This window comes from Lactuca virosa, chromosome 2, assembly GCF_052849685.1.
Source record: "Lactuca virosa cultivar CGN04683 chromosome 2, Lactuca_virosa_CGN04683_v6, whole genome shotgun sequence".
NCBI classification, from domain to species: Eukaryota; Viridiplantae; Streptophyta; class Magnoliopsida; order Asterales; family Asteraceae; genus Lactuca; species Lactuca virosa.
The window spans coordinates 153,575,355-153,583,717 of NC_136427.1; positions in this window are offsets into that span (position 1 = coordinate 153,575,355).

The window sequence follows — 8,363 nt, forward strand, 5'->3', positions numbered from 1 at the left end:
CTCAAAGCCAGTGTCTGAGGCAGCTGTCCTTAGTAGACTGGAAGCCAGATAAGGAAGTCTGGTCTAGCTCTCGAAAGTGGAAGGCAGAAAAAGGATAGCTGAAAGTGGGGAAAGTAGGGCTACTCACATTGATTTACAACCAAAAATCCTATCTTGAAAATGACATCTTCGTGAAATAGAGAAAGCCGCCCCGTCTCCAACTGAGGTCTTCTCGCCCGCTGCCAGGAAGATTCGATCCCAACGACCGCCTCGCAAGACCTCTGTACTTTTTTCTTGCCTTTCCTTATTTTCATTTCAGGAAATCCACTTCTTTACTAGAGAGAACTCGATTTGAAGCTTTCATTCCTCTTCGGGTGGTTTGCTTTCTCTTTATTTAGCTATTGAGCAAAAAGAGTTCGCTACCTTTCTGCGTCAATCTTGTTTTCGGGGGGTTCGTAAGCTGCAAGAAAGGAGAGAGAGGCAGGCTATCTCTTTTTTGAATTCAGTGCTTGTATTTGGTCGTCCAGTTCTTCCAGGAGGAAAGGGGCATTCTTCACTCCTTCGCGACGCCTCTATGTACTACATAAGGGGCGGACTAAGGGCCCATTGGTTCTACCTTCTTTTCTTTGTCGGCGACAAGGGATCTCTCAACCCCCGCTAAGCATCCATAGCTAAATGGTTCAACATTTGAAGTTCTTTCCTTGGTCTTCATTCAGTGAAAGGAGTGAAGCTTTCTGCAGCTGGAAAGCGGAGACCCACGAAGGCGAGATGATCCCAAAGCGAGAATGAAGCTAGAGCCATTACTTGACCAAGAACGTGAGAGGATTGAACACACCTTCCCCGGACCGGGTGGATACACTTTTTGACCCTTCCCAGGATTGAACTACGAGATCGATCTCTTATTTACCAAGATATGAAAGCCACGAGCCACTTTCTTTCGATGTGCTGTCATGATCACATTCTCAGTTTCGTACGAGATTCCCAGTTTAGCTTACGGGGTCAAAGTCTTCTTTGGACTTTTCCAATTCTATTTCTTTTTCATCAATCGGGGCGAGAGGGAGATGCTTCGAGGAGGCGACACCCACTAGTTTTGTCCGGATCAAACTCTCCCCAAAGCAGGTAGGTGAGAAGGGCTCGGCTCCATGCAGGTCTTTCACCAACGGCTGGCACTGAATTAGCGCGATGCGAAAGAGTCCGGGCTTAGTCGGCGGGGATAAGATTCTATTCTCGGAGTCAAAACTACTCCTATGCAAGGTTGTCGTCTCATGCTACTAGGGCGGCTCCCTTCTCTTTAATCAATTAGGGGTGGTAGGCGCCTGTAAAGAAGATCGCTTCTATTACTACACAAGTCGATAAGTCTGAACTCTAACAACTTCAAGGACTAGGAAGGCCCCTTTTTACTCATCCGGATTTCCCTTTCATATAGGTGCTCCAGAAAGAAGATTGGATTCGACAAGAGTCTCAGCGAGAATAGGCAGCTTTAGCATCAAGCACATCATCATACCGACAGTCATCCGAACGAGAGTCTCCCATTTGAATTCCCTGAGCAAGCTCTCCTCTTCCACGTTGCTGGAAAGGGTTTAGCCGCCTTTGGACAAGGACCCTTAGACCATTTACCCGGCCTCTCTATCCAGCTTTTTTCCTTCAACGACTCTAAGAAATAATGGTCTCGAACATAGGGGAATTCAGATGAAAGCTCCGGTCCTTGAATGAACGACTTAGCCCCTTGCACACTAAGGTGCCTTAGCCTATCCATACACAGCCACACCCAAAGGGCAGCGCCTGCCCAACTATCCGATCTTGTTTTCCATTTCCGGGTAGATCTTCTCATTGACAACAATAGGTATCGGCCATAACCAAAGAAATTCTTTTTCAAAGGAGGTAATTCGTTCGCTCCAAACACGACTTGCTTGTAATTTATCCTTCAATCCCAAAAAAGCAAGAATGAATGACCAAACCCGACCCAATTTCCTTATTTTCTTATTCCCGCCAGGCGCTGTTAAGCCCTTCACCTCCTTCTGATGATCATTCCACTTCTTCGCCGCGGGAACGAAGGCCCCAACCAATCATCTCTCTACTTAAAAGAGGGAACGAAGGCCCCAACCAATCATCTCTCTACTTAAAAGAGGGAACGAAGGCCCCAACCAATCATCGTGATGAGAACCAATAAGAGCCAAAGGAGGTGATGAAAAGACTTTCTCTCTGGCCCCCTTTTCTTGCAGCTTTCGGACTTGGCCGATCATGAAGAAGATCATCCTCGCTCGGTCACGGGTAGATAAATAAAGGAAAAAGCCTTCTTTGGAGCATGCTCATGACAAGATCCCGAACTCCTACTTTGAAGGTTGGCAGCTGCAAGACCCAAGTTAATGTCTTAAGCCGGGCCTTCGACAGCGGCATGGAAGAAAGAAAGTAATTTTGTTCTAAAGTCGAGATTTTTAAACTATAGAAGCCCATCTTCGTGAGAAAGGTCTCGATCCCTTCCCACCTTAAATCGAGCTGGCATGGCAGCTGGGGCTTATTCCCCGGAAATCATTCCCATCCAGCCGGACTTTGAAAGTCGATCTAGCGGTGCCTTTCCCTATCGCCTTCTTTTTGATAGTCGTAAGCTAGAGCCCCTATGGTATGGTGGCATCAAAAGCTAACCATTAGGTTCGTATTGCCAATTTGAGTACTTTTTCCACTAAGCGAGAAGGGCCCTCAATCGGACGAGCGCAAATCACTCCTTTTCTCAAGTGGGAAAGACGCTTTGATATGGCTAGATCTACTACGCAAGTAGCATACTCGGATCAAGCAGCATCTCTTTTGGTTCAAAGCGAGTCCAGGAATATCTGACAGGTTGGGCGGACGGTCTCTCAAGCGATTCTTCCAATCTTTTGCATCTTGTGGTGAAGGGAAGCCTAGTTATTAGTAGCAAAAAGAGAAAGATGAAGGGCTTCCCTCCCAGGTTGATGGATCAAGAAATGAATGAAAGGTTGGAAGATCCTGCCCAGGGGGAGAAGTCTCAATGGGATGCATTTGCAGAGAGAAAGAGAGATGTCGCTGCTACCAAAGGTGCACCCCGACAAAGCTACACTGCCTGAGGAATCATCCCATTTTCTCATATGAAGTCTATCAGCGATGCTATTTACTATTCTTTCTAGTTCTGACTTGGGAAGTTGATCTCGATCTCAAGAGAAGTGTGACGATCATTCAAAAGGAGAAGGATCGGATAAAAGAAGGTGGTGACGACGGCCCGGGTGGATAAGATGGGATTCTGACCTCCACACCTGGACGGAGTGGTGACTTTGAGAGGTAGAGAGATTTTAAGCCTAAGCAGAGATGTTTCTTCAAATTCTTGGTCTTGCAGGTTGGTGACCGATCAATCAGTCTCTACGACCGGATCCAGTCTGAGAGATGAGCTAGCTTTCTTTCGGGTGTGAGTGGAGCAGAATGAGTGTGAATTAAGGGTGTGATTGCTTTGATGGAAAGAGTAGCACTTCCGATAAATCGATATCCGGGGGAAAGAAATCCATATCCCTCTAATAGTAGCAGACTGCGAAGTTGAAAATCGAAGGGGAACCAGAAATCTTGATCCATGGTCCCCCGGCTTGAAGTTGAAGCAGACGTCCAGAGGTGCCTTTCTTGATGGAATGAAAGAAATGCCGACCTATAATTCCTGGTCATGAAGTGGAAAAGAAAGAAGTAGCATGGAAAGGAGGTGCGCTGGAAGTGGAAAGATTTTTTATTTCAAAATTTCGTATTAAGATGGATTTGATTTCAAGCCTTCTCTTTTCTTTGCTTTACAGAATTTATCTTTCTATCTATCAATGAAGACTGAATTTAGGATTTGGCAATTATTGATGGAATTCCTTCCTTCTTTCTTGAAGTGACAGAATTCTTTATTTATTTCAGGAATTTCTTTCAGATATGACGGAGTTGATATCGCTGTGAAATCCTTCTTTTTTTATTGCTTTCTTCTGACTCCTTACATATACTTCACTCGTTGGGTTCGGCTGTCAGTTTCAAATCTTGAACCAGAATTGATCGATAGAAGTGCTTAAGCTGGAGGTGGAAGCATGAGTTCAGAGTTAGCATCGAAGGATGAAAAAAGACCCCCGGTTGAAGTGTCATCAAATCCAAAGGGCACATGTAGCCATGCCATGAAATACAAAGGGCTAGCCAACAAATGATAAGAAGGGTACGCACGTGAAGCAAGGGGATGGAGGGCAGCCGTCCGACGATTGAGGACCGCACATATCAAAGATAAAGAATATGAAAACCGAGATTATTTAAGTAGAACTCGGATATACTGACCGGGAGGCCGAGTTGAAAGTAAGGCTTTAAGCGAACTAAGATAGACAATACAATAGATGCTATCTAACTAAGATTTTCAGTCTTAAGCTAATCAGTATTGGTAAGACGGGTACGTAGACGCACAAGAGAGGTTTTCTAGTCTTTTAATTGAATATAGGGGGCAGGGGAATCTAGTAAGAAAGAAAGAGAAAAAGGATAGAATTCTTACAGGAATTCGATCCAGCCCCGGTTTGAGCATCTCCCTAGCCTACCTACTTTCGAAGCTATCCTTTTGTCTCTCTATCCTTGTTAACGAGAACCTGTGAGACGGCTAGTATACAAGAGTATTCACCACTAATATCTCAGGCACGGTTGTGCGAGATGCGTGAATCGCAATGCTAGTCGTAAGAGATCATTTCTAGTTTAGCAAGGAGAAGCAAGCAACTGGAGAGATCTTCTTTTAAGGACAGGAAAATTGGGTCACATCTTCTTCTATTTTGCCGGAATTCGTTGATTGCTCCGTACGAATTTTCAATGGAATCCTGTTCGTTGTAAGATCACTGAAGGAGGTCCTAAATTGGGAGAGTTTGCTTCTACACGGAAACGAAGATCTTCGAGAACTCATATTGGACCGGGAATCAAAAAGGGACAAAAGTAAAGTATAAGTGCATATGGCACGAAAAGGAAATCCAATTTCGGTAAGACTTGGTCTGAATCGTAGTTCAGATTCAAGTCGGTTCAGTGAGGGCGACCGCGAAAGTCACCGAAGGGGTCAGTCTTTTCCTTTACCCCAGATTAAAAAAAAAAGGCGGGGAAGGGCGTTGCAGATGTCCGGGACGGACACGACTTCTTCTAACGCTAGAAGATCACTGGAAGACACCCGGCACCAGAGCATGTCGTGAAAGAAGCACACTGGGCGGGCGTGCTTCGACCGTGTCTCTGGGGCACAGTTGAATGTAGATATCATGAACGCGAGGTGCAGGATACCAGGCCGAGGAAGCCGGGCAACCACTCCCCTATGTGCCAATCGCTAGTGCAGCCAGGGCCCTGGCGCCCAGCTCCGCTGTAGAGGCCTTGCCTGATCTGAGAAGTGCTAATTCGGTTCGGATAGACTTCATTCAAGAACGCCGCCGCCCCTGGAATAAGAAAACAAGTGCTAAGTTTCAGATCAGTGAATAAACCGAAACGAAAGAAGAGACCTTTCTCGCTCGGCGCCTAAAGCGCACTATGCTCCGCTTCAACAAATGAGAGTTTTCGGTGGAACCGGTGAACCACGCCGGTTAAATGTGTGGGACAGAGGGCTCGTAGTACCTGCTACCGCAGCTATGGGAAGGGAAGGAGCCTAAATCGACCTTTTTTATTTTGAAAAGAAAAAAAGCAGTACAAGGAGATTAGACTCTCAGATGAGACTAAGTAGCTACCGACCGTTCCGACGCGCCGTTGACTTATCTTGATTAAGACCGAAACCTATCTAATCGAAAGTGGGGTCTAGTTTAAGCTGTCAAACAAATGGCCTGGAAAGAATAACCACTAGTAGGGATATAGATGGAGTCTCGCTTAGTAAAGAGAGTTGTAGATTCGTAGAACAGGAGAAGAGCCTTGACTTTCTATTAGATTAGTCCAGCACGCTAGCTGCAATCTTTCTAAAGCAAGAAGGGAAGGGGAAAGTTTACTTTGAGAAAGAAAGGCCTTCTCTTCTATTTCGATTCTAATCTTAGGAAAGGTGCGTTATCGCTTTGATTTCTCGTTAGCTAGGCTTCAATAAGGACGTTTAGGCTTTACTAATAAGATAGAAAAGAAAGGGCTTTTTCATCAGGGTGCGAAGGTTTGGAACCTTTTAAAAACTAAGAGCGTTTTCTTTCAAATCACAACTGCTACTTCCTGCTGCAAGGGCCTTGCACGAAACCAACCCCCCCCCCCCGCCCCCCCCGCCCGCCCGCTCAAGTACCAGTTGCTTCGCAGGTAGGCCCACTTAGGTTAGAGGGGCATTGCCCCTCAGTTCTTTCCAACCCCCGGTGTGTAATCGACATGTTGTTAGCTTCAACTCGTTTGAATAAGAATCTGCAATTACCTCTGCTGTAAATTTATTATTCATTCAGGGCGCTCGGCCGGTGCTCCTTTCTCAAACCAGAACAACTCTGAACGTTAGGGAAGAGAAGGGAGGATCACCTGAGCAAACTGACCGAAGGGACTTTACTTATCCGAACCGAACGATAGCGGCTTAAAGCTAAGAGCAGCGTCGCTGCTTGATCGGCGGGGAGGAGCATCTCAAAGTATGGGGCAAAGGATCAAAGGCTTTTACTTTGTCACCCGGGATCCACCACAGGTTGGGTATGCGGGGCCTTCAAGCATCCGAAATACGTCGGGTTTGTAAATAACATAGCCCTCCTAAATGACGACTCCTTCAGAAAAACGAAGTTATTCAAGTTCTTTTTCTCAAAGAAGTCCCCCTCCGACAGCCCGACGAGTCATCCACTTAAAAGGACCCTCCCTGCGGTGCGCCCTTCCTTGAATTATTCGGTCATGCAATACTTATTGAAGACAAAGAACCAAATGCATTTCGACCCCGTCGTAGTTCTCAATCATTTCGTGGAAGCGGGCGTGGTTGAACCATCTACCATGGGGGGAGCTAATGCACAGGGAAGAAGCTTAGATAAGAGAATACGTTTCGCTTTTTTTGTCGAAAGCTCGACCAGCGAGAAAAAGTTTTTGGCCGAAGACAAAAAGTTGACCCACTTCATTCGCTGGTCGGATCATCCTCGCTTCGCGGGAACAACAAAAACCACCATCTCGCTCTTTCCATTCTTCGGTGCTACCTTTTTCTTTCCAAGGGACGGGGTTGGGGTGTATAAGAACCTTTTTTTTAGTATGCCCGGGAACAACTCCTACGAAAATTCAGGAAAAAATGTTGGAACCTCACGGCTAAGGATAAGGTAATGGAATTGATAGAGAAATTCATAGACCTAGGTGGGATAGGAGAATTGATAAAGGGAATAGAGATGATGATAGAGATCATACTGAGAAACAGAAGAATTCCGTACGGGTACAACTTTTATTTGAACGAAGTGAAAAAAATGTGATCTTTGTTGTCTAATAGAACAAAGACTAATACCTTAATTGAGTCGGTCAAGATCAAATCTGTTTATCAAAGTGCTTCTCCGATTGCTCAAGATATCTCTTTTCAACCGAGGAACAAAACAATATCATTTCGCTCCATTTTTAGTCAAATAGTGAAGGATATTCGATTAGTAATGAAAAAAGGGGTGGAGGGGATCCGTATATGTTGTTCAGGTCGATCAGAAGGTGCAGAAATAGCTAGAACTGAATGCGGAAGGTATGGAAAAACATCTAGTAATGTATTTAACCAGAAAATAGATTATGCTCCTGCGGAAGTATCTACTCGTTACGGAATCTCAGGTGTCAAAGTGTGGATTTCATATAGTCAAAAAGAAAGGGGACGTGCTATATCCGAAACGTACGAAATATAGTAAATATCATAAAGGCAGATGTAGTAGGGGTTGCAAACCGGACGGTACACGACTTGGTTTTGGAAGATATGGCACTAAAAGTTTGAGAGCTGGTCGTCTTTCATATCGAGCCATTGAAGCAGCGCGTCGAGCTATAATTGGGCAATTCCATCGTACTATGAGCGGACAATTCCGAAGAAATGGTAAGATATGGGTAAGAGTTCTCGCAGATCTCCCTATTACCGGGGAACCTACAGAAGTCAGAATGGGAAGAGGAAAAGGAAATCCTACGGGTTGGATTGCTCGTGTGTCCACAGGAAAAATCCCATTTGAAATGGATGGTGTGAGTTTGTCAAATGCTCGACAAGCCGCTACATTAGCGGCGCATAAACTATGTTCGTCAACCAAGTTTGTTCAGTGGTCGTAACGTAATTAGTTAGTGGGGAAAAAGCGGGCCGGGATTCAAAAGAATTAGGCGAAGTGTTTGTTCCTGAACGACGGAAGTGGAAAGACACTAAGGGAGAGGGATATACTCCTTTCTTTTTGTAATCGCCGAAATTGTACGACGAACCTTCTTGTTCCATGCGTACTACCCGGGTACGTTAAGGTTGAATTCTCCAGGCCCGATTTCTAAAGTGAGAGTAG